Source organism: Hyla sarda, unplaced genomic scaffold, assembly GCF_029499605.1.
Source record: "Hyla sarda isolate aHylSar1 unplaced genomic scaffold, aHylSar1.hap1 scaffold_1176, whole genome shotgun sequence".
Classification (NCBI taxonomy): Eukaryota; Metazoa; Chordata; class Amphibia; order Anura; family Hylidae; genus Hyla; species Hyla sarda.
The window spans coordinates 44,387-69,433 of record NW_026607799.1 but is presented as its reverse complement, the minus strand read 5'-3'; the positions used below and the strand labels follow the sequence as shown (position 1 = coordinate 69,433).

The following is a 25,047-nucleotide window of genomic DNA, read 5'->3' as shown; positions in this document are numbered from 1 at the left end:
TTTTTTTACGTTTTTCTCCTTTTCGCCTCTTTTCTGGGCGTATTATTCTTCTTTTTCTTCTTTTTTTTCGTCTAATGCATACCCCATCAGTGCAGCAATGCTTATTCAATACCGCCAGCAGATGGAGACACTGGGGGATAATTTTCTAAGGATTTATACTGATTTTTCCTGTCTGAATTTGTCGCACAGAAAGTTGCAGGCCAAATATGTGTGACATTTCTGCGACTTTAGCTTCTAGAGCATTTTTACAACATTATACATAGGTGCTGAATACATAAAAAGCGACTGTTCAGCGACAGACAAGTCGCATCGGCTGAAAGTAGGCCAGAATGTCAGTCCATGTTGGAGCAGGTTTAGATACAGTCTAAAGTATAGATCTCAAAGTCTGTGCACAGAATTTAGCAAGGGCCTCGCACCTTCTGATGCATCAGGTAGGTGCACAATAGCATAGCCTAACCCTCTGTACTTTGGTCTATATTGATGCGGGACATAGACAGCCAGCTGATGACCAATCCATTAGTGCAATGGATGGCTGGAAGCATTTGTCTTTGCCTTTGCAATACCACAGAAGCAATGCATGGTCAATGTACAGCAATGACACACCTGTGTGAACAGCCAGGAGACCCCCCCCATGTTATGTTACATAGTTACATAGTTAGTACGGTCGAAAAAAGACATATGTCCATCAAGTTCAACCAGGGAATTAAGGGGTAGGGGTGTGGCGCGATATTGGGGAAGGGATGAGATTTTATATTTCTTCATAAGCATTAATCTTATTTTGTCAATTAGGAACATTCAGCACCCACCCGCTATCAAGGCAGCTGCCTATCATGTCATGCCCTACCTGCACAGGTGTGCTGGCTACTCAAATGATCCAATTAAGGAGGCCATTTAGTCAGCAGCAGCAGAAGTCCTGTGCCTGGACGCTCCAACAGCGGCCAGACACAAGCAGAAGCAGCAGAAGCAGCAGCAGCAGCAGCACCACCTTTTGTTTTTTGGCTGCAGCAGCAAGGCCCACAGGGCTGGCTAGCTGGCTAGCCAGCAAGCAGGTAGCAATGAAAGTAGGAATCTTTCTTTTTAACCCTGTAAGGGGGTGGTGCACTGTACCCGAAGATACTGCCATATCGGGTCAATGCATAGGGCGACGGAAGCAAGCTTCGAAATCGGCCCCCGTTCTCAAAAATCCATTTAATATATGGTCCCCAGATAGGGGACGTATCAGATATTAAACTGATAAGAACAGATACTACACTTGATCTTAGCCAAAAGGCCGAGAAGCGATAACCGTGAAAGGGGCGGGCCCAACAAGGTCCCCTTCATGGGCACTATCACTGCTTGCTGTCAGGGAGGCTGCCAGACAATTTTCCATGCACACTCTGGGCTGGGGGGCAGTCAACCACCAGTACACACAGCAGAACCTAAACCCATACCATTATTGCTAAGCAGCAAGACAGGGGCCCATTGCACTCCCACGGGGCCTTTTTAAATGCAATCCATAACCCGGATTTGCCAGGAACCCTTCTTACTCCTCCTACTTGCATGTGACACTGGGCTTAGGATCTGCATAGGAAACACACACACAAGCACACACCTACCTTTGTTGCCTGCAGATGCCTCCTTGGCTGTCCCCAAACGGTATCAAACCAACACCCACGGGAAGCTGTAAGCATAGAGGACATGCCTGCACCCCATTGGACTTACCTGTGTGGGTTAAATCCGGGTTATTTGACAACCTATGGCGGTGATGGTTCTGCTCAGGCAGAGCAGTGCTGATGCTCCTCATAAAGCTGTCGCTGCTGTGAAGGTTCTAGGTGACATCACAAATCCCTATGGTTACATACACAACAAAGCTGGGTTGTTGTTGTTTACACTCTGCAAGGCCTGTGGAAGTGAGTGACATCATAGCACTGTAGTTCTGAGGGTTCTAGATGGATGCAACAATCTCCTGTTGCTTCTATGAAGGCCATAATAGACGACATCACCAAACAGCTCCATAGTCACATACACAGCAAAGGAGAGATGTTGTTTACACCTAGTGATGTCAGTGGTATTGAGTGACATCACAGCACAGTGCTAAGGCTCCTGGGCCTGGACACAGCAGCGGCTGCAATATCTCAACGGAGAATACGTTTATATATATGTGTGTGTGTGCGCGTATATATATATATATATATATATATATATATATATATATATATATTCTCCGCCGAAATCACTTTTAAACCCATTTCCACCTTTTTTTCCCTTCTCTTCCTCTTACTTTTTTTTCACGTTTTTTTACGTTTTTCTCCTTTTCGCCTCTTTTCTGGGCGTATTATTCTTCTTTTTCTTCTTTTTTTTCGTCTAATGCATACCCCATCAGTGCAGCAATGCTTATTCAATACCGCCAGCAGATGGAGACACTGGGGGATAATTTTCTAAGGATTTATACTGATTTTTCCTGTCTGAATTTGTCGCACAGAAAGTTGCAGGCCAAATATGTGTGACATTTCTGCGACTTTAGCTTCTAGAGCATTTTTACAACATTATACATAGGTGCTGAATACATAAAAAGCGACTGTTCAGCGACAGACAAGTCGCATCGGCTGAAAGTAGGCCAGAATGTCAGTCCATGTTGGAGCAGGTTTAGATACAGTCTAAAGTATAGATCTCAAAGTCTGTGCACAGAATTTAGCAAGGGCCTCGCACCTTCTGATGCATCAGGTAGGTGCACAATAGCATAGCCTAACCCTCTGTACTTTGGTCTATATTGATGCGGGACATAGACAGCCAGCTGATGACCAATCCATTAGTGCAATGGATGGCTGGAAGCATTTGTCTTTGCCTTTGCAATACCACAGAAGCAATGCATGGTCAATGTACAGCAATGACACACCTGTGTGAACAGCCAGGAGACCCCCCCCCCCCCCCCCATGTTATGTTACATAGTTACATAGTTAGTACGGTCGAAAAAAGACATATGTCCATCAAGTTCAACCAGGGAATTAAGGGGTAGGGGTGTGGCGCGATATTGGGGAAGGGATGAGATTTTATATTTCTTCATAAGCATTAATCTTATTTTGTCAATTAGGAACATTCAGCACCCACCCGCTATCAAGGCAGCTGCCTATCATGTCATGCCCTACCTGCACAGGTGTGCTGGCTACTCAAATGATCCAATTAAGGAGGCCATTTAGTCAGCAGCAGCAGAAGTCCTGTGCCTGGACGCTCCAACAGCGGCCAGACACAAGCAGAAGCAGCAGAAGCAGCAGCAGCAGCACCACCTTTTGTTTTTTGGCTGCAGCAGCAAGGCCCACAGGGCTGGCTAGCTGGCTAGCCAGCAAGCAGGTAGCAATGAAAGTAGGAATCTTTCTTTTTAACCCTGTAAGGGGGTGGTGCACTGTACCCGAAGATACTGCCATATCGGGTCAATGCATAGGGCGACGGAAGCAAGCTTCGAAATCGGCCCCCGTTCTCAAAAATCCATTTAATATATGGTCCCCAGATAGGGGACGTATCAGATATTAAACTGATAAGAACAGATACTACACTTGATCTTAGCCAAAAGGCCGAGAAGCGATAACCGTGAAAGGGGCGGGCCCAACAAGGTCCCCTTCATGGGCACTATCACTGCTTGCTGTCAGGGAGGCTGCCAGACAATTTTCCATGCACACTCTGGGCTGGGGGGCAGTCAACCACCAGTACACACAGCAGAACCTAAACCCATACCATTATTGCTAAGCAGCAAGACAGGGGCCCATTGCACTCCCACGGGGCCTTTTTAAATGCAATCCATAACCCGGATTTGCCAGGAACCCTTCTTACTCCTCCTACTTGCATGTGACACTGGGCTTAGGATCTGCATAGGAAACACACACACAAGCACACACCTACCTTTGTTGCCTGCAGATGCCTCCTTGGCTGTCCACAAACGGTATCAAACCAACACCCACGGGAAGCTGTAAGCATAGAGGACATGCCTGCACCCCATTGGACTTACCTGTGTGGGTTAAATCCGGGTTATTTGACAACCTATGGCGGTGATGGTTCTGCTCAGGCAGAGCAGTGCTGATGCTCCTCATAAAGCTGTCGCTGCTGTGAAGGTTCTAGGTGACATCACAAATCCCTATGGTTACATACACAACAAAGCTGGGTTGTTGTTGTTTACACTCTGCAAGGCCTGTGGAAGTGAGTGACATCATAGCACTGTAGTTCTGAGGGTTCTAGATGGATGCAACAATCTCCTGTTGCTTCTATGAAGGCCATAATAGACGACATCACCAAACAGCTCCATAGTCACATACACAGCAAAGGAGAGATGTTGTTTACACCTAGTGATGTCAGTGGTATTGAGTGACATCACAGCACAGTGCTAAGGCTCCTGGGCCTGGACACAGCAGCGGCTGCAATATCTCAACGGAGAATACGTTTATATATATATATGTGTGTGTGTGCGCGTATATATATATATATATATATATATATATATATATATATTTCTCCGCCGAAATCACTTTTAAACCCATTTCCACCTTTTTTTCCCTTCTCTTCCTCTTACTTTTTTTTCACGTTTTTTTACGTTTTTCTCCTTTTCGCCTCTTTTCTGGGCGTATTATTCTTCTTTTTCTTCTTTTTTTTCGTCTAATGCATACCCCATCAGTGCAGCAATGCTTATTCAATACCGCCAGCAGATGGAGACACTGGGGGATAATTTTCTAAGGATTTATACTGATTTTTCCTGTCTGAATTTGTCGCACAGAAAGTTGCAGGCCAAATATGTGTGACATTTCTGCGACTTTAGCTTCTAGAGCATTTTTACAACATTATACATAGGTGCTGAATACATAAAAAGCGACTGTTCAGCGACAGACAAGTCGCATCGGCTGAAAGTAGGCCAGAATGTCAGTCCATGTTGGAGCAGGTTTAGATACAGTCTAAAGTATAGATCTCAAAGTCTGTGCACAGAATTTAGCAAGGGCCTCGCACCTTCTGATGCATCAGGTAGGTGCACAATAGCATAGCCTAACCCTCTGTACTTTGGTCTATATTGATGCGGGACATAGACAGCCAGCTGATGACCAATCCATTAGTGCAATGGATGGCTGGAAGCATTTGTCTTTGCCTTTGCAATACCACAGAAGCAATGCATGGTCAATGTACAGCAATGACACACCTGTGTGAACAGCCAGGAGACCCCCCCCCCCCCCCCCCCATGTTATGTTACATAGTTACATAGTTAGTACGGTCGAAAAAAGACATATGTCCATCAAGTTCAACCAGGGAATTAAGGGGTAGGGGTGTGGCGCGATATTGGGGAAGGGATGAGATTTTATATTTCTTCATAAGCATTAATCTTATTTTGTCAATTAGGAACATTCAGCACCCACCCGCTATCAAGGCAGCTGCCTATCATGTCATGCCCTACCTGCACAGGTGTGCTGGCTACTCAAATGATCCAATTAAGGAGGCCATTTAGTCAGCAGCAGCAGAAGTCCTGTGCCTGGACGCTCCAACAGCGGCCAGACACAAGCAGAAGCAGCAGAAGCAGCAGCAGCAGCACCACCTTTTGTTTTTTGGCTGCAGCAGCAAGGCCCACAGGGCTGGCTAGCTGGCTAGCCAACAAGCAGGTAGCAATGAAAGTAGGAATCTTTCTTTTTAACCCTGTAAGGGGGTGGTGCACTGTACCCGAAGATACTGCCATATCGGGTCAATGCATAGGGCGACGGAAGCAAGCTTCGAAATCGGCCCCCGTTCTCAAAAATCCATTTAATATATGGTCCCCAGATAGGGGACGTATCAGATATTAAACTGATAAGAACAGATACTACACTTGATCTTAGCCAAAAGGCCGAGAAGCGATAACCGTGAAAGGGGCGGGCCCAACAAGGTCCCCTTCATGGGCACTATCACTGCTTGCTGTCAGGGAGGCTGCCAGACAATTTTCCATGCACACTCTGGGCTGGGGGGCAGTCAACCACCAGTACACACAGCAGAACCTAAACCCATACCATTATTGCTAAGCAGCAAGACAGGGGCCCATTGCACTCCCACGGGGCCTTTTTAAATGCAATCCATAACCCGGATTTGCCAGGAACCCTTCTTACTCCTCCTACTTGCATGTGACACTGGGCTTAGGATCTGCATAGGAAACACACACACAAGCACACACCTACCTTTGTTGCCTGCAGATGCCTCCTTGGCTGTCCCCAAACGGTATCAAACCAACACCCACGGGAAGCTGTAAGCATAGAGGACATGCCTGCACCCCATTGGACTTACCTGTGTGGGTTAAATCCGGGTTATTTGACAACCTATGGCGGTGATGGTTCTGCTCAGGCAGAGCAGTGCTGATGCTCCTCATAAAGCTGTCGCTGCTGTGAAGGTTCTAGGTGACATCACAAATCCCTATGGTTACATACACAACAAAGCTGGGTTGTTGTTGTTTACACTCTGCAAGGCCTGTGGAAGTGAGTGACATCATAGCACTGTAGTTCTGAGGGTTCTAGATGGATGCAACAATCTCCTGTTGCTTCTATGAAGGCCATAATAGACGACATCACCAAACAGCTCCATAGTCACATACACAGCAAAGGAGAGATGTTGTTTACACCTAGTGATGTCAGTGGTATTGAGTGACATCACAGCACAGTGCTAAGGCTCCTGGGCCTGGACACAGCAGCGGCTGCAATATCTCAACGGAGAATACGTTTATATATATGTGTGTGTGTGCGCGTATATATATATATATATATATATATATATATATATATATATATATATATATATATATCTCCGCCGAAATCACTTTTAAACCCATTTCCACCTTTTTTTCCCTTCTCTTCCTCTTACTTTTTTTTCACGTTTTTTTACGTTTTTCTCCTTTTCGCCTCTTTTCTGGGCGTATTATTCTTCTTTTTCTTCTTTTTTTTCGTCTAATGCATACCCCATCAGTGCAGCAATGCTTATTCAATACCGCCAGCAGATGGAGACACTGGGGGATAATTTTCTAAGGATTTATACTGATTTTTCCTGTCTGAATTTGTCGCACAGAAAGTTGCAGGCCAAATATGTGTGACATTTCTGCGACTTTAGCTTCTAGAGCATTTTTACAACATTATACATAGGTGCTGAATACATAAAAAGCGACTGTTCAGCGACAGACAAGTCGCATCGGCTGAAAGTAGGCCAGAATGTCAGTCCATGTTGGAGCAGGTTTAGATACAGTCTAAAGTATAGATCTCAAAGTCTGTGCACAGAATTTAGCAAGGGCCTCGCACCTTCTGATGCATCAGGTAGGTGCACAATAGCATAGCCTAACCCTCTGTACTTTGGTCTATATTGATGCGGGACATAGACAGCCAGCTGATGACCAATCCATTAGTGCAATGGATGGCTGGAAGCATTTGTCTTTGCCTTTGCAATACCACAGAAGCAATGCATGGTCAATGTACAGCAATGACACACCTGTGTGAACAGCCAGGAGACCCCCCCCCCCCCCCCCCCCCATGTTATGTTACATAGTTACATAGTTAGTACGGTCGAAAAAAGACATATGTCCATCAAGTTCAACCAGGGAATTAAGGGGTAGGGGTGTGGCGCGATATTGGGGAAGGGATGAGATTTTATATTTCTTCATAAGCATTAATCTTATTTTGTCAATTAGGAACATTCAGCACCCACCCGCTATCAAGGCAGCTGCCTATCATGTCATGCCCTACCTGCACAGGTGTGCTGGCTACTCAAATGATCCAATTAAGGAGGCCATTTAGTCAGCAGCAGCAGAAGTCCTGTGCCTGGACGCTCCAACAGCGGCCAGACACAAGCAGAAGCAGCAGAAGCAGCAGAAGCAGCAGCAGCAGCACCACCTTTTGTTTTTTGGCTGCAGCAGCAAGGCCCACAGGGCTGGCTAGCTGGCTAGCCAGCAAGCAGGTAGCAATGAAAGTAGGAATCTTTCTTTTTAACCCTGTAAGGGGGTGGTGCACTGTACCCGAAGATACTGCCATATCGGGTCAATGCATAGGGCGACGGAAGCAAGCTTCGAAATCGGCCCCCGTTCTCAAAAATCCATTTAATATATGGTCCCCAGATAGGGGACGTATCAGATATTAAACTGATAAGAACAGATACTACACTTGATCTTAGCCAAAAGGCCGAGAAGCGATAACCGTGAAAGGGGCGGGCCCAACAAGGTCCCCTTCATGGGCACTATCACTGCTTGCTGTCAGGGAGGCTGCCAGACAATTTTCCATGCACACTCTGGGCTGGGGGGCAGTCAACCACCAGTACACACAGCAGAACCTAAACCCATACCATTATTGCTAAGCAGCAAGACAGGGGCCCATTGCACTCCCACGGGGCCTTTTTAAATGCAATCCATAACCCGGATTTGCCAGGAACCCTTCTTACTCCTCCTACTTGCATGTGACACTGGGCTTAGGATCTGCATAGGAAACACACACACAAGCACACACCTACCTTTGTTGCCTGCAGATGCCTCCTTGGCTGTCCCCAAACGGTATCAAACCAACACCCACGGGAAGCTGAAAGCATAGAGGACATGCCTGCACCCCATTGGACTTACCTGTGTGGGTTAAATCCGGGTTATTTGACAACCTATGGCGGTGATGGTTCTGCTCAGGCAGAGCAGTGCTGATGCTCCTCATAAAGCTGTCGCTGCTGTGAAGGTTCTAGGTGACATCACAAATCCCTATGGTTACATACACAACAAAGCTGGGTTGTTGTTGTTTACACTCTGCAAGGCCTGTGGAAGTGAGTGACATCATAGCACTGTAGTTCTGAGGGTTCTAGATGGATGCAACAATCTCCTGTTGCTTCTATGAAGGCCATAATAGACGACATCACCAAACAGCTCCATAGTCACATACACAGCAAAGGAGAGATGTTGTTTACACCTAGTGATGTCAGTGGTATTGAGTGACATCACAGCACAGTGCTAAGGCTCCTGGGCCTGGACACAGCAGCGGCTGCAATATCTCAACGGAGAATACGTTTATATATATGTGTGTGTGTGCGCGTATATATATATATATATATATATATATATATATATATATATATATTTCTCCGCCGAAATCACTTTTAAACCCATTTCCACCTTTTTTTCCCTTCTCTTCCTCTTACTTTTTTTTCACGTTTTTTTACGTTTTTCTCCTTTTCGCCTCTTTTCTGGGCGTATTATTCTTCTTTTTCTTCTTTTTTTTCGTCTAATGCATACCCCATCAGTGCAGCAATGCTTATTCAATACCGCCAGCAGATGGAGACACTGGGGGATAATTTTCTAAGGATTTATACTGATTTTTCCTGTCTGAATTTGTCGCACAGAAAGTTGCAGGCCAAATATGTGTGACATTTCTGCGACTTTAGCTTCTAGAGCATTTTTACAACATTATACATAGGTGCTGAATACATAAAAAGCGACTGTTCAGCGACAGACAAGTCGCATCGGCTGAAAGTAGGCCAGAATGTCAGTCCATGTTGGAGCAGGTTTAGATACAGTCTAAAGTATAGATCTCAAAGTCTGTGCACAGAATTTAGCAAGGGCCTCGCACCTTCTGATGCATCAGGTAGGTGCACAATAGCATAGCCTAACCCTCTGTACTTTGGTCTATATTGATGCGGGACATAGACAGCCAGCTGATGACCAATCCATTAGTGCAATGGATGGCTGGAAGCATTTGTCTTTGCCTTTGCAATACCACAGAAGCAATGCATGGTCAATGTACAGCAATGACACACCTGTGTGAACAGCCAGGAGACCCCCCCCCCCCCCCCCCATGTTATGTTACATAGTTACATAGTTTTAGTACGGTCGAAAAAAGACATATGTCCATCAAGTTCAACCAGGGAATTAAGGGGTAGGGGTGTGGCGCGATATTGGGGAAGGGATGAGATTTTATATTTCTTCATAAGCATTAATCTTATTTTGTCAATTAGGAACATTCAGCACCCACCCGCTATCAAGGCAGCTGCCTATCATGTCATGCCCTACCTGCACAGGTGTGCTGGCTACTCAAATGATCCAATTAAGGAGGCCATTTAGTCAGCAGCAGCAGAAGTCCTGTGCCTGGACGCTCCAACAGCGGCCAGACACAAGCAGAAGCAGCAGAAGCAGCAGCAGCAGCACCACCTTTTGTTTTTTGGCTGCAGCAGCAAGGCCCACAGGGCTGGCTAGCTGGCTAGCCAGCAAGCAGGTAGCAATGAAAGTAGGAATCTTTCTTTTTAACCCTGTAAGGGGGTGGTGCACTGTACCCGAAGATACTGCCATATCGGGTCAATGCATAGGGCGACGGAAGCAAGCTTCGAAATCGGCCCCCGTTCTCAAAAATCCATTTAATATATGGTCCCCAGATAGGGGACGTATCAGATATTAAACTGATAAGAACAGATACTACACTTGATCTTAGCCAAAAGGCCGAGAAGCGATAACCGTGAAAGGGGCGGGCCCAACAAGGTCCCCTTCATGGGCACTATCACTGCTTGCTGTCAGGGAGGCTGCCAGACAATTTTCCATGCACACTCTGGGCTGGGGGGCAGTCAACCACCAGTACACACAGCAGAACCTAAACCCATACCATTATTGCTAAGCAGCAAGACAGGGGCCCATTGCACTCCCACGGGGCCTTTTTAAATGCAATCCATAACCCGGATTTGCCAGGAACCCTTCTTACTCCTCCTACTTGCATGTGACACTGGGCTTAGGATCTGCATAGGAAACACACACACAAGCACACACCTACCTTTGTTGCCTGCAGATGCCTCCTTGGCTGTCCCCAAACGGTATCAAACCAACACCCACGGGAAGCTGTAAGCATAGAGGACATGCCTGCACCCCATTGGACTTACCTGTGTGGGTTAAATCCGGGTTATTTGACAACCTATGGCGGTGATGGTTCTGCTCAGGCAGAGCAGTGCTGATGCTCCTCATAAAGCTGTCGCTGCTGTGAAGGTTCTAGGTGACATCACAAATCCCTATGGTTACATACACAACAAAGCTGGGTTGTTGTTGTTTACACTCTGCAAGGCCTGTGGAAGTGAGTGACATCATAGCACTGTAGTTCTGAGGGTTCTAGATGGATGCAACAATCTCCTGTTGCTTCTATGAAGGCCATAATAGACGACATCACCAAACAGCTCCATAGTCACATACACAGCAAAGGAGAGATGTTGTTTACACCTAGTGATGTCAGTGGTATTGAGTGACATCACAGCACAGTGCTAAGGCTCCTGGGCCTGGACACAGCAGCGGCTGCAATATCTCAACGGAGAATACGTTTATATATATGTGTGTGTGTGCGCGTATATATATATATATATATATATATATATATATATATATATATATATTTCTCCGCCGAAATCACTTTTAAACCCATTTCCACCTTTTTTTCCCTTCTCTTCCTCTTACTTTTTTTTCACGTTTTTTTACGTTTTTCTCCTTTTCGCCTCTTTTCTGGGCGTATTATTCTTCTTTTTCTTCTTTTTTTTCGTCTAATGCATACCCCATCAGTGCAGCAATGCTTATTCAATACCGCCAGCAGATGGAGACACTGGGGGATAATTTTCTAAGGATTTATACTGATTTTTCCTGTCTGAATTTGTCGCACAGAAAGTTGCAGGCCAAATATGTGTGACATTTCTGCGACTTTAGCTTCTAGAGCATTTTTACAACATTATACATAGGTGCTGAATACATAAAAAGCGACTGTTCAGCGACAGACAAGTCGCATCGGCTGAAAGTAGGCCAGAATGTCAGTCCATGTTGGAGCAGGTTTAGATACAGTCTAAAGTATAGATCTCAAAGTCTGTGCACAGAATTTAGCAAGGGCCTCGCACCTTCTGATGCATCAGGTAGGTGCACAATAGCATAGCCTAACCCTCTGTACTTTGGTCTATATTGATGCGGGACATAGACAGCCAGCTGATGACCAATCCATTAGTGCAATGGATGGCTGGAAGCATTTGTCTTTGCCTTTGCAATACCACAGAAGCAATGCATGGTCAATGTACAGCAATGACACACCTGTGTGAACAGCCAGGAGACCCCCCCCCCCCCCCCCATGTTATGTTACATAGTTACATAGTTAGTACGGTCGAAAAAAGACATATGTCCATCAAGTTCAACCAGGGAATTAAGGGGTAGGGGTGTGGCGCGATATTGGGGAAGGGATGAGATTTTATATTTCTTCATAAGCATTAATCTTATTTTGTCAATTAGGAACATTCAGCACCCACCCGCTATCAAGGCAGCTGCCTATCATGTCATGCCCTACCTGCACAGGTGTGCTGGCTACTCAAATGATCCAATTAAGGAGGCCATTTAGTCAGCAGCAGCAGAAGTCCTGTGCCTGGACGCTCCAACAGCGGCCAGACACAAGCAGAAGCAGCAGAAGCAGCAGCAGCAGCACCACCTTTTGTTTTTTGGCTGCAGCAGCAAGGCCCACAGGGCTGGCTAGCTGGCTAGCCAGCAAGCAGGTAGCAATGAAAGTAGGAATCTTTCTTTTTAACCCTGTAAGGGGGTGGTGCACTGTACCCGAAGATACTGCCATATCGGGTCAATGCATAGGGCGACGGAAGCAAGCTTCGAAATCGGCCCCCGTTCTCAAAAATCCATTTAATATATGGTCCCCAGATAGGGGACGTATCAGATATTAAACTGATAAGAACAGATACTACACTTGATCTTAGCCAAAAGGCCGAGAAGCGATAACCGTGAAAGGGGCGGGCCCAACAAGGTCCCCTTCATGGGCACTATCACTGCTTGCTGTCAGGGAGGCTGCCAGACAATTTTCCATGCACACTCTGGGCTGGGGGGCAGTCAACCACCAGTACACACAGCAGAACCTAAACCCATACCATTATTGCTAAGCAGCAAGACAGGGGCCCATTGCACTCCCACGGGGCCTTTTTAAATGCAATCCATAACCCGGATTTGCCAGGAACCCTTCTTACTCCTCCTACTTGCATGTGACACTGGGCTTAGGATCTGCATAGGAAACACACACACAAGCACACACCTACCTTTGTTGCCTGCAGATGCCTCCTTGGCTGTCCCCAAACGGTATCAAACCAACACCCACGGGAAGCTGTAAGCATAGAGGACATGCCTGCACCCCATTGGACTTGCCTGTGTGGGTTAAATCCGGGTTATTTGACAACCTATGGCGGTGATGGTTCTGCTCAGGCAGAGCAGTGCTGATGCTCCTCATAAAGCTGTCGCTGCTGTGAAGGTTCTAGGTGACATCACAAATCCCTATGGTTACATACACAACAAAGCTGGGTTGTTGTTGTTTACACTCTGCAAGGCCTGTGGAAGTGAGTGACATCATAGCACTGTAGTTCTGAGGGTTCTAGATGGATGCAACAATCTCCTGTTGCTTCTATGAAGGCCATAATAGACGACATCACCAAACAGCTCCATAGTCACATACACAGCAAAGGAGAGATGTTGTTTACACCTAGTGATGTCAGTGGTATTGAGTGACATCACAGCACAGTGCTAAGGCTCCTGGGCCTGGACACAGCAGCGGCTGCAATATCTCAACGGAGAATACGTTTATATATATGTGTGTGTGTGCGCGTATATATATATATATATATATATATATATATATATATATATTTCTCCGCCGAAATCACTTTTAAACCCATTTCCACCTTTTTTTCCCTTCTCTTCCTCTTACTTTTTTTTCACGTTTTTTTACGTTTTTCTCCTTTTCGCCTCTTTTCTGGGCGTATTATTCTTCTTTTTCTTCTTTTTTTTCGTCTAATGCATACCCCATCAGTGCAGCAATGCTTATTCAATACCGCCAGCAGATGGAGACACTGGGGGATAATTTTCTAAGGATTTATACTGATTTTTCCTGTCTGAATTTGTCGCACAGAAAGTTGCAGGCCAAATATGTGTGACATTTCTGCGACTTTAGCTTCTAGAGCATTTTTACAACATTATACATAGGTGCTGAATACATAAAAAGCGACTGTTCAGCGACAGACAAGTCGCATCGGCTGAAAGTAGGCCAGAATGTCAGTCCATGTTGGAGCAGGTTTAGATACAGTCTAAAGTATAGATCTCAAAGTCTGTGCACAGAATTTAGCAAGGGCCTCGCACCTTCTGATGCATCAGGTAGGTGCACAATAGCATAGCCTAACCCTCTGTACTTTGGTCTATATTGATGCGGGACATAGACAGCCAGCTGATGACCAATCCATTAGTGCAATGGATGGCTGGAAGCATTTGTCTTTGCCTTTGCAATACCACAGAAGCAATGCATGGTCAATGTACAGCAATGACACACCTGTGTGAACAGCCAGGAGACCCCCCCCCCCCCCCCCATGTTATGTTACATAGTTACATAGTTAGTACGGTCGAAAAAAGACATATGTCCATCAAGTTCAACCAGGGAATTAAGGGGTAGGGGTGTGGCGCGATATTGGGGAAGGGATGAGATTTTATATTTCTTCATAAGCATTAATCTTATTTTGTCAATTAGGAACATTCAGCACCCACCCGCTATCAAGGCAGCTGCCTATCATGTCATGCCCTACCTGCACAGGTGTGCTGGCTACTCAAATGATCCAATTAAGGAGGCCATTTAGTCAGCAGCAGCAGAAGTCCTGTGCCTGGACGCTCCAACAGCGGCCAGACACAAGCAGAAGCAGCAGAAGCAGCAGCAGCAGCACCACCTTTTGTTTTTTGGCTGCAGCAGCAAGGCCCACAGGGCTGGCTAGCTGGCTAGCCAGCAAGCAGGTAGCAATGAAAGTAGGAATCTTTCTTTTTAACCCTGTAAGGGGGTGGTGCACTGTACCCGAAGATACTGCCATATCGGGTCAATGCATAGGGCGACGGAAGCAAGCTTCGAAATCGGCCCCCGTTCTCAAAAATCCATTTAATATATGGTCCCCAGATAGGGGACGTATCAGATATTAAACTGATAAGAACAGATACTACACTTGATCTTAGCCAAAAGGCCGAGAAGCGATAACCGTGAAAGGGGCGGGCCCAACAAGGTCCCCTTCATGGGCACTATCACTGCTTGCTGTCAGGGAGGCTGCCAGACAATTTTCCATGCACACTCTGGGCTGGGGGGCAGTCAACCACCAGTACACACAGCAGAACCTAAACCCATACCATTATTGCTAAGCAGCAAGACAGGGGCCCATTGCACTCCCACGGGGCCTTTTTAAATGCAATCCATAACCCGGATTTGCCAGGAACCCTTCTTACTCCTCCTACTTGCATGTGACACTGGGCTTAGGATCTGCATAGGAAACACACACACAAGCACACACCTACCTTTGTTGCCTGCAGATGCCTCCTTGGCTGTCCCCAAACGGTATCAAACCAACACCCACGGGAAGCTGTAAGCATAGAGGACATGCCTGCACCCCATTGGACTTACCTGTGTGGGTTAAATCCGGGTTATTTGACAACCTATGGCGGTGATGGTTCTGCTCAGGCAGAGCAGTGCTGATGCTCCTCATAAAGCTGTCGCTGCTGTGAAGGTTCTAGGTGACATCACAAATCCCTATGGTTACATACACAACAAAGCTGGGTTGTTGTTGTTTACACTCTGCAAGGCCTGTGGAAGTGAGTGACATCATAGCACTGTAGTTCTGAGGGTTCTAGATGGATGCAACAATCTCCTGTTGCTTCTATGAAGGCCATAATAGACGACATCACCAAACAGCTCCATAGTCACATACACAGCAAAGGAGAGATGTTGTTTACACCTAGTGATGTCAGTGGTATTGAGTGACATCACAGCACAGTGCTAAGGCTCCTGGGCCTGGACACAGCAGCGGCTGCAATATCTCAACGGAGAATACGTTTATATATATGTGTGTGTGTGCGCGTATATATATATATATATATATATATATATATATATATATTTCTCCGCCGAAATCACTTTTAAACCCATTTCCACCTTTTTTTCCCTTCTCTTCCTCTTACTTTTTTTTCACGTTTTTTTACGTTTTTCTCCTTTTCGCCTCTTTTCTGGGCGTATTATTCTTCTTTTTCTTCTTTTTTTTCGTCTAATGCATACCCCATCAGTGCAGCAATGCTTATTCAATACCGCCAGCAGATGGAGACACTGGGGGATAATTTTCTAAGGATTTATACTGATTTTTCCTGTCTGAATTTGTCGCACAGAAAGTTGCAGGCCAAATATGTGTGACATTTCTGCGACTTTAGCTTCTAGAGCATTTTTACAACATTATACATAGGTGCTGAATACATAAAAAGCGACTGTTCAGCGACAGACAAGTCGCATCGGCTGAAAGTAGGCCAGAATGTCAGTCCATGTTGGAGCAGGTTTAGATACAGTCTAAAGTATAGATCTCAAAGTCTGTGCACAGAATTTAGCAAGGGCCTCGCACCTTCTGATGCATCAGGTAGGTGCACAATAGCATAGCCTAACCCTCTGTACTTTGGTCTATATTGATGCGGGACATAGACAGCCAGCTGATGACCAATCCATTAGTGCAATGGATGGCTGGAAGCATTTGTCTTTGCCTTTGCAATACCACAGAAGCAATGCATGGTCAATGTACAGCAATGACACACCTGTGTGAACAGCCAGGAGACCCCCCCCCCCCCCCCATGTTATGTTACATAGTTACATAGTTAGTACGGTCGAAAAAAGACATATGTCCATCAAGTTCAACCAGGGAATTAAGGGGTAGGGGTGTGGCGCGATATTGGGGAAGGGATGAGATTTTATATTTCTTCATAAGCATTAATCTTATTTTGTCAATTAGGAACATTCAGCACCCACCCGCTATCAAGGCAGCTGCCTATCATGTCATGCCCTACCTGCACAGGTGTGCTGGCTACTCAAATGATCCAATTAAGGAGGCCATTTAGTCAGCAGCAGCAGAAGTCCTGTGCCTGGACGCTCCAACAGTGGCCAGACACAAGCAGAAGCAGCAGAAGCAGCAGCAGCAGCACCACCTTTTGTTTTTTGGCTGCAGCAGCAAGGCCCACAGGGCTGGCTAGCTGGCTAGCCAGCAAGCAGGTAGCAATGAAAGTAGGAATCTTTCTTTTTAACCCTGTAAGGGGGTGGTGCACTGTACCCGAAGATACTGCCATATCGGGTCAATGCATAGGGCGACGGAAGCAAGCTTCGAAATCGGCCCCCGTTCTCAAAAATCCATTTAATATATGGTCCCCAGATAGGGGACGTATCAGATATTAAACTGATAAGAACAGATACTACACTTGATCTTAGCCAAAAGGCCGAGAAGCGATAACCGTGAAAGGGGCGGGCCCAACAAGGTCCCCTTCATGGGCACCATCACTGCTTGCTGTCAGGGAGGCTGCCAGACAATTTTCCATGCACACTCTGGGCTGGGGGGCAGTCAACCACCAGTACACACAGCAGAACCTAAACCCATACCATTATTGCTAAGCAGCAAGACAGGGGCCCATTGCACTCCCACGGGGCCTTTTTAAATGCAATCCATAACCCGGATTTGCCAGGAACCCTTCCTTCTCCTCCTACTTGCATGTGACACTGGGCTTAGGATCTGCATAGGAAACACACACACAAGCACACACCTACCTTTGTTGCCTGCAGATGCCTCCTTGGCTGTCCCCAAACGGTATCAAACCAACACCCACGGGAAGCTGTAAGCATAGAGGACATGCCTGCACCCCATTGGACTTACCTGTGTGGGTTAAATCCGGGTTATTTGACAACCTATGGCGGTGATGGTTCTGCTCAGGCAGAGCAGTGCTGATGCTCCTCATAAAGCTGTCGCTGCTGTGAAGGTTCTAGGTGACATCACAAATCCCTATGGTTACATACACAACAAAGCTGGGTTGTTGTTGTTTACACTCTGCAAGGCCTGTGGAAGTGAGTGACATCATAGCACTGTAGTTCTGAGGGTTCTAGATGGATGCAACAATCTCCTGTTGCTTCTATGAAGGCCATAATAGACGACATCACCAAACAGCTCCATAGTCACATACACAGCAAAGGAGAGATGTTGTTTACACCTAGTGATGTCAGTGGTATTGAGTGACATCACAGCACAGTGCTAAGGCTCCTGGGCCTGGACACAGCAGCGGCTGCAATATCTCAACGGAGAATACGTTTATATATATGTGTGTGTGTGCGCGTATATATATATATATATATATATATATATATATATATATATATATTTCTCCGCCGAAATCACTTTTAAACCCATTTCCACCTTTTTTTCCCTTCTCTTCCTCTTACTTTTTTTTCACGTTTTTTTACGTTTTTCTCCTTTTCGCCTCTTTTCTGGGCGTATTATTCTTCTTTTTCTTCTTTTTTTTCGTCTAATGCATACCCCATCAGTGCAGCAATGCTTATTCAATACCGCCAGCAGATGGAGACACTGGGGGATAATTTTCTAAGGATTTATACTGATTTTTCCTGTCTGAATTTGTCGCACAGAAAGTTGCAGGCCAAATATGTGTGACATTTCTGCGACTTTAGCTTCTAGAGCATTTTTACAACATTATACATAGGTGCTGAATACATTAAAAGCGACTGTTCAGCGACAGACAAGTCGCATCGGCTGAAAGTAGGCCAGAATGTCAGTCCATGTTGGAGCAGGTTTAGATACAGTCTAAAGTATAGATCTCAAAGTCTGTGCACAGAATTTAGCAAGGGCCTCGCACCTTCTGATGCATCAGGTAGGTGCACAATAGCATAGCCTAACCCTCTGTACTTTGGTCTATATTGATGCGGGACATAGACAGCCAGCTGATGACCAATCCATTAGTGCAATGGATGGCTGGAAGCATTTGTCTTTGCCTTTGCAATACCACAGAAGCAATGCATGGTCAATGTACAGCAATGACACACCTGTGTGAACAGCCAGGAGACCCCCCCCCCCCCCCCCATGTTATGTTACATAGTTACATAGTTAGTACGGTCGAAAAAAGACATATGTCCATCAAGTTCAACCAGGGAATTAAGGGGTAGGGGTGTGGCGCGATATTGGGGAAGGGATGAGATTTTATATTTCTTCATAAGCATTAATCTTATTTTGTCAATTAGGAACATTCAGCACCCACCCGCTATCAAGGCAGCTGCCTATCATGTCATGCCCTACCTGCACAGGTGTGCTGGCTACTCAAATGATCCAATTAAGGAGGCCATTTAGTCAGCAGCAGCAGAAGTCCTGTGCCTGGACGCTCCAACAGCGGCCAGACACAAGCAGAAGCAGCAGAAGCAGCAGCAGCAGCACCACCTTTTGTTTTTTGGCTGCAGCAGCAAGGCCCACAGGGCTGGCTAGCTGGCTAGCCAGCAAGCAGGTAGCAATGAAAGTAGGAATCTTTCTTTTTAACCCTGTAAGGGGGTGGTGCACTGTACCCGAAGATACTGCCATATCGGGTCAATGCATAGGGCGACGGAAGCAAGCTTCGAAATCGGCCCCCGTTCTCAAAAATCCATTTAATATATGGTCCCCAGATAGGGGACGTATCAGATATTAAACTGATAAGAACAGATACTACACTTGATCTTAGCCAAAAGGCCGAGAAGCGATAACCGTGAAAGGGGCGGGCCCAACAAGGTCCCCTTCATGGGCACTATCACTGCTTGCTGTCAGGGAGGCTGCCAGACAATTTTCCATGCACACTCTGGGCTGGGGGGCAGTCAACCACCAGTACACACAGCAGAACCTAAACCCATACCATTATTGCTAAGCAGCAAGACAGGGGCCCATTGCACTCCCACGGGGCCTTTTTAAATGCAATCCATAACCCGGATTTGCCAGGAACCCTTCTTACTCCTCCTACTTGCATGTGACACTGGGCTTAGGATCTGCATAGGAAACACACACACAAGCACACACCTACCTTTGTTGCCTGCAGATGCCTCCTTGGCTGTCCCCAAACGGTATCAAACCAACACCCACGGGAAGCTGTAAGCATAGAGGACATGCCTGCACCCCATTGGACTTACCTGTGTGGGTTAAATCCGGGTTATTTGACAACCTATGGCGGTGATGGTTCTGCTCAGGCAGAGCAGTGCTGATGCTCCTCATAAAGCTGTCGCTGCTGTGAAGGTTCTAGGTGACATCACAAATCCCTATGGTTACATACACAACAAAGCTGGGTTGTTGTTGTTTACACTCTGCAAGGCCTGTGGAAGTGAGTGACATCATAGCACTGTAGTTCTGAGGGTTCTAGATGGATGCAACAATCTCCTGTTGCTTCTATGAAGGCCATAATAGACGACATCACCAAACAGCTCCATAGTCACATACACAGCAAAGGAGAGATGTTGTTTACACCTAGTGATGTCAGTGGTATTGAGTGACATCACAGCACAGTGCTAAGGCTCCTGGGCCTGGACACAGCAGCGGCTGCAATATCTCAACGGAGAATACGTTTATATATATGTGTGTGTGTGCGCGTATATATATATATATATATATATATATATTTCTCCGCCGAAATCACTTTTAAACCCATTTCCACCTTTTTTTCCCTTCTCTTCCTCTTACTTTTTTTTCACGTTTTTTTACGTTTTTCTCCTTTTCGCCTCTTTTCTGGGCGTATTATTCTTCTTTTTCTTCTTTTTTTTCGTCTAATGCATACCCCATCAGTGCAGCAATGCTTATTCAATACCGCCAGCAGATGGAGACACTGGGGGATAATTTTCTAAGGATTTATACTGATTTTTCCTGTCTGAATTTGTCGCACAGAAAGTTGCAGGCCAAATATGTGTGACATTTCTGCGACTTTAGCTTCTAGAGCATTTTTACAACATTATACATAGGTGCTGAATACATAAAAAGCGACTGTTCAGCGACAGACAAGTCGCATCGGCTGAAAGTAGGCCAGAATGTCAGTCCATGTTGGAGCAGGTTTAGATACAGTCTAAAGTATAGATCTCAAAGTCTGTGCACAGAATTTAGCAAGGGCCTCGCACCTTCTGATGCATCAGGTAGGTGCACAATAGCATAGCCTAACCCTCTGTACTTTGGTCTATATTGATGCGGGACATAGACAGCCAGCTGATGACCAATCCATTAGTGCAATGGATGGCTGGAAGCATTTGTCTTTGCCTTTGCAATACCACAGAAGCAATGCATGGTCAATGTACAGCAATGACACACCTGTGTGAACAGCCAGGAGACCCCCCCCCCCATGTTATGTTACATAGTTACATAGTTAGTACGGTCGAAAAAAGACATATGTCCATCACGTTCAACCAGGGAATTAATGGGTAGGGGTGTGGCGCGATATTGGGGAAGGGATGAGATTTTATATTTCTTCATAAGCATTAATCTTATTTTGTCAATTAGGAACATTCAGCACCCACCCGCTATCAAGGCAGCTGCCTATCATGTCATGCCCTACCTGCACAGGTGTGCTGGCTACTCAAATGATCCAATTAAGGAGGCCATTTAGTCAGCAGCAGCAGAAGTCCTGTGCCTGGACGCTCCAACAGGGGCCAGACACAAGCAGAAGCAGAAGCAGCAGAAGCAGCAGCAGCACCACCTTTTGTTTATTGGCTGCAGCAGCAGCAAGGCCCACAGGGCTGGCTAGCTGGCTAGCCAGCAAGCAGGTAGCAATGAAAGTAGGAATCTTTCTTTTTAACCCTGTAAGGGGGTGGTGCACTGTACCCGAAGATACTGCCATATCGGGTCAATGCATAGGGCGACGGAAGCAAGCTTCGAAATCGGCCCCCGTTCTCAAAAATCCATTTAATATATGGTCCCCAGATAGGGGAACGTATCAGATATTAAACTGATAAGAACAGATACTACACTTGATCTTAGCCAAAAGGCCGAGAAGCGATAACCGTGAAAGGGGCGGGCCCAACAAGGTCCCCTTCATGGGCACTATCACTGCTTGCTGTCAGGGAGGCTGCCAGACAATTTTCCATGCACACTCTGGGCTGGGGGGCAGTCAACCACCAGTACACACAGCAGAACCTAAACCCATACCATTATTGCTAAGCAGCAAGACAGGGGCCCATTGCACTCCCACGGGGCCTTTTTAAATGCAATCCATAACCCGGATTTGCCAGGAACCCTTCTTACTCCTCCTACTTGCATGTGACACTGGGCTTAGGATCTGCATAGGAAACACACACACAAGCACACACCTACCTTTGTTGCCTGCAGATGCCTCCTTGGCTGTCCCCAAACGGTATCAAACCAACACCCACGGGAAGCTGTAAGCATAGAGGACATGCCTGCACCCCATTGGACTTACCTGTGTGGGTTAAATCCGGGTTATTTGACAACCTATGGCGGTGATGGTTCTGCTCAGGCAGAGCAGTGCTGATGCTCCTCATAAAGCTGTCGCTGCTGTGAAGGTTCTAGGTGACATCACAAATCCCTTTGGTTACATACACAACAAAGCTGGGTTGTTGTTGTTTACACTCTGCAAGGCCTGTGGAAGTGAGTGACATCATAGCACTGTAGTTCTGAGGGTTCAAGATGGATGCAACAATCTCCTGTTGCTTCTATGAAGGCCGTAATAGACGACATCACCAAACAGCTCCATAGTCACATACACAGCAAAGGAGAGATGTTGTTTACACCTAGTGATGTCAGTGGTATTGAGTGACATCACAGCACAGTGCTAAGGCTCCTGGGCCTGGACACAGCAGCGGCTGCAATATCTCAACGGAGAATACGTTTATATCTATGTGTGTGTGTGCGCATATATATATATATATATATATATATATATATATATATATATATTTCTCCGCCGAAATCACTTTTAAACCCATTTCCACCTTTTTTTCCCTTCTCTTCCTCTTACTTTTTTTTCACGTTTTTTTACGTTTTTCTCCTTTTCGCCTCTTTTCTGGGCGTATTATTCTTCTTTTTCTTCTTTTTTTTCGTCTAATGCATACCCCATCAGTGCAGCAATGCTTATTCAATACCGCCAGCAGATGGAGACACTGGGGGATAATTTTCTAAGGATTTATACTGATTTTTCCTGTCTGAATTTGTCGCACAGAAAGTTGCAGGCCAAATATGTGTGACATTTCTGCGACTTTAGCTTCTAGAGCATTTTTACAACATTATACATAGGTGCTGAATACATAAAAAGCGACTGTTCAGCGACAGACAAGTCGCATCGGCTGAAAGTAGGCCAGAATGTCAGTCCATGTTGGAGCAGGTTTAGATACAGTCTAAAGCATAGATCTCAAAGTCTGTGCACAGAATTTAGCAAGGGCCTCGCACCTTCTGATGCATCAGGTAGGTGCACAATAGCATAGCCTAACCCTCTGTACTTTGGTCTATATTGATGCGGGACATAGACAGCCAGCTGATGACCAATCCATTAGTGCAATGGATGGCTGGAAGCATTTGTCTTTGCCTTTGCAATACCACAGAAGCAATGCATGGTCAATGTACAGCAATGACACACCTGTGTGAACAGCCAGGAGACCCCCCCCCCCCCCATGTTATGTTACATAGTTACATAGTTAGTACGGTCGAAAAAAGACATATGTCCATCACGTTCAACCAGGGAATTAAGGGGTAGGGGTGTGGCGCGATATTGGGGAAGGGATGAGATTTTATATTTCTTCATAAGCATTAATCTTATTTTGTCAATTAGGAACATTCAGCACCCACCCGCTATCAAGGCAGCTGCCTATCATGTCATGCCCTACCTGCACAGGTGTGCTGGCTACTCAAATGATCCAATTAAGGAGGCCATTTAGTCAGCAGCAGCAGAAGTCCTGTGCCTGGACGCTCCAACAGGGGCCAGACACAAGCAGAAGCAGAAGCAGCAGAAGCAGCAGCAGCACCACCTTTTGTTTATTGGCTGCAGCAGCAGCAAGGCCCACAGGGCTGGCTAGCTGGCTAGCCAGCAAGCAGGTAGCAATGAAAGTAGGAATCTTTCTTTTTAACCCTGTAAGGGGGTGGTGCACTGTACCCGAAGATACTGCCATATCGGGTCAATGCATAGGGCGACGGAAGCAAGCTTCGAAATCGGCCCCCGTTCTCAAAAATCCATTTAATATATGGTCCCCAGATAGGGGACGTATCAGATATTAAACTGATAAGAACAGATACTACACTTGATCTTAGCCAAAAGGCCGAGAAGCGATAACCGTGAAAGGGGCGGGCCCAACAAGGTCCCCTTCATGGGCACTATCACTGCTTGCTGTCAGGGAGGCTGCCAGACAATTTTCCATGCACACTCTGGGCTGGGGGGCAGTCAACCACCAGTACACACAGCAGAACCTAAACCCATACCATTATTGCTAAGCAGCAAGACAGGGGCCCATTGCACTCCCACGGGGCCTTTTTAAATGCAATCCATAACCCGGATTTGCCAGGAACCCTTCTTACTCCTCCTACTTGCATGTGACACTGGGCTTAGGATCTGCATAGGAAACACACACACAAGCACACACCTACCTTTGTTGCCTGCAGATGCCTCCTTGGCTGTCCCCAAACGGTATCAAACCAACACCCACGGGAAGCTGTAAGCATAGAGGACATGCCTGCACCCCATTGGACTTACCTGTGTGGGTTAAATCCGGGTTATTTGACAACCTATGGCGGTGATGGTTCTGCTCAGGCAGAGCAGTGCTGATGCTCCTCATAAAGCTGTCGCTGCTGTGAAGGTTCTAGGTGACATCACAAATCCCTTTGGTTACATACACAACAAAGCTGGGTTGTTGTTGTTTACACTCTGCAAGGCCTGTGGAAGTGAGTGACATCATAGCACTGTAGTTCTGAGGGTTCAAGATGGATGCAACAATCTCCTGTTGCTTCTATGAAGGCCGTAATAGACGACATCACCAAACAGCTCCATAGTCACATACACAGCAAAGGAGAGATGTTGTTTACACCTAGTGATGTCAGTGGTATTGAGTGACATCACAGCACAGTGCTAAGGCTCCTGGGCCTGGACACAGCAGCGGCTGCAATATCTCAACGGAGAATACGTTTATATCTATGTGTGTGTGTGCGCATATATATATATATATATATATATATATATATATATATATATATATATATATTTCTCCGCCGAAATCACTTTTAAACCCATTTCCACCTTTTTTTCCCTTC

At 46.1% G+C, this 25,047-nt stretch overlaps 11 non-coding genes across 11 annotated transcripts; all 11 read right to left on the bottom strand.

Moving 5' to 3' along the window:
* Positions 1-1,091: 1,091 nt before the first annotated feature.
* LOC130302671 (U2 spliceosomal RNA) lies at positions 1,092-1,282 on the bottom strand. Its single transcript, XR_008852840.1, has one exon. It is a non-coding gene; the product is annotated as a U2 spliceosomal RNA (small nuclear RNA).
* Positions 1,283-3,369: 2,087 nt separating this feature from the next.
* LOC130302670 (U2 spliceosomal RNA) lies at positions 3,370-3,560 on the bottom strand. The gene has a single exon (XR_008852839.1). It is a non-coding gene; the product is annotated as a U2 spliceosomal RNA (small nuclear RNA).
* Positions 3,561-5,648: 2,088 nt separating this feature from the next.
* On the bottom strand, positions 5,649-5,839 carry LOC130302669 (U2 spliceosomal RNA). Its single transcript, XR_008852838.1, has one exon. It is a non-coding gene; the product is annotated as a U2 spliceosomal RNA (small nuclear RNA).
* Positions 5,840-7,950: 2,111 nt separating this feature from the next.
* Positions 7,951-8,141, bottom strand: LOC130302667 (U2 spliceosomal RNA). The gene has a single exon (XR_008852837.1). It is a non-coding gene; the product is annotated as a U2 spliceosomal RNA (small nuclear RNA).
* A 2,091-nt stretch (positions 8,142-10,232) lies between these two features.
* Positions 10,233-10,423, bottom strand: LOC130302666 (U2 spliceosomal RNA). The gene has a single exon (XR_008852836.1). It is a non-coding gene; the product is annotated as a U2 spliceosomal RNA (small nuclear RNA).
* Positions 10,424-12,513: 2,090 nt separating this feature from the next.
* LOC130302665 (U2 spliceosomal RNA) lies at positions 12,514-12,704 on the bottom strand. The gene has a single exon (XR_008852835.1). It is a non-coding gene; the product is annotated as a U2 spliceosomal RNA (small nuclear RNA).
* Positions 12,705-14,788: 2,084 nt separating this feature from the next.
* LOC130302664 (U2 spliceosomal RNA) lies at positions 14,789-14,979 on the bottom strand. The gene has a single exon (XR_008852834.1). It is a non-coding gene; the product is annotated as a U2 spliceosomal RNA (small nuclear RNA).
* A 2,081-nt stretch (positions 14,980-17,060) lies between these two features.
* LOC130302663 (U2 spliceosomal RNA) lies at positions 17,061-17,251 on the bottom strand. Its single transcript, XR_008852833.1, has one exon. It is a non-coding gene; the product is annotated as a U2 spliceosomal RNA (small nuclear RNA).
* A 2,088-nt stretch (positions 17,252-19,339) lies between these two features.
* On the bottom strand, positions 19,340-19,530 carry LOC130302662 (U2 spliceosomal RNA). The gene has a single exon (XR_008852832.1). It is a non-coding gene; the product is annotated as a U2 spliceosomal RNA (small nuclear RNA).
* Positions 19,531-21,602: 2,072 nt separating this feature from the next.
* Positions 21,603-21,794, bottom strand: LOC130302698 (U2 spliceosomal RNA). The gene has a single exon (XR_008852867.1). It is a non-coding gene; the product is annotated as a U2 spliceosomal RNA (small nuclear RNA).
* Positions 21,795-23,883: 2,089 nt separating this feature from the next.
* Positions 23,884-24,074, bottom strand: LOC130302661 (U2 spliceosomal RNA). The gene has a single exon (XR_008852831.1). It is a non-coding gene; the product is annotated as a U2 spliceosomal RNA (small nuclear RNA).
* Between the last annotated feature and the right edge of the window lie 973 nt (positions 24,075-25,047).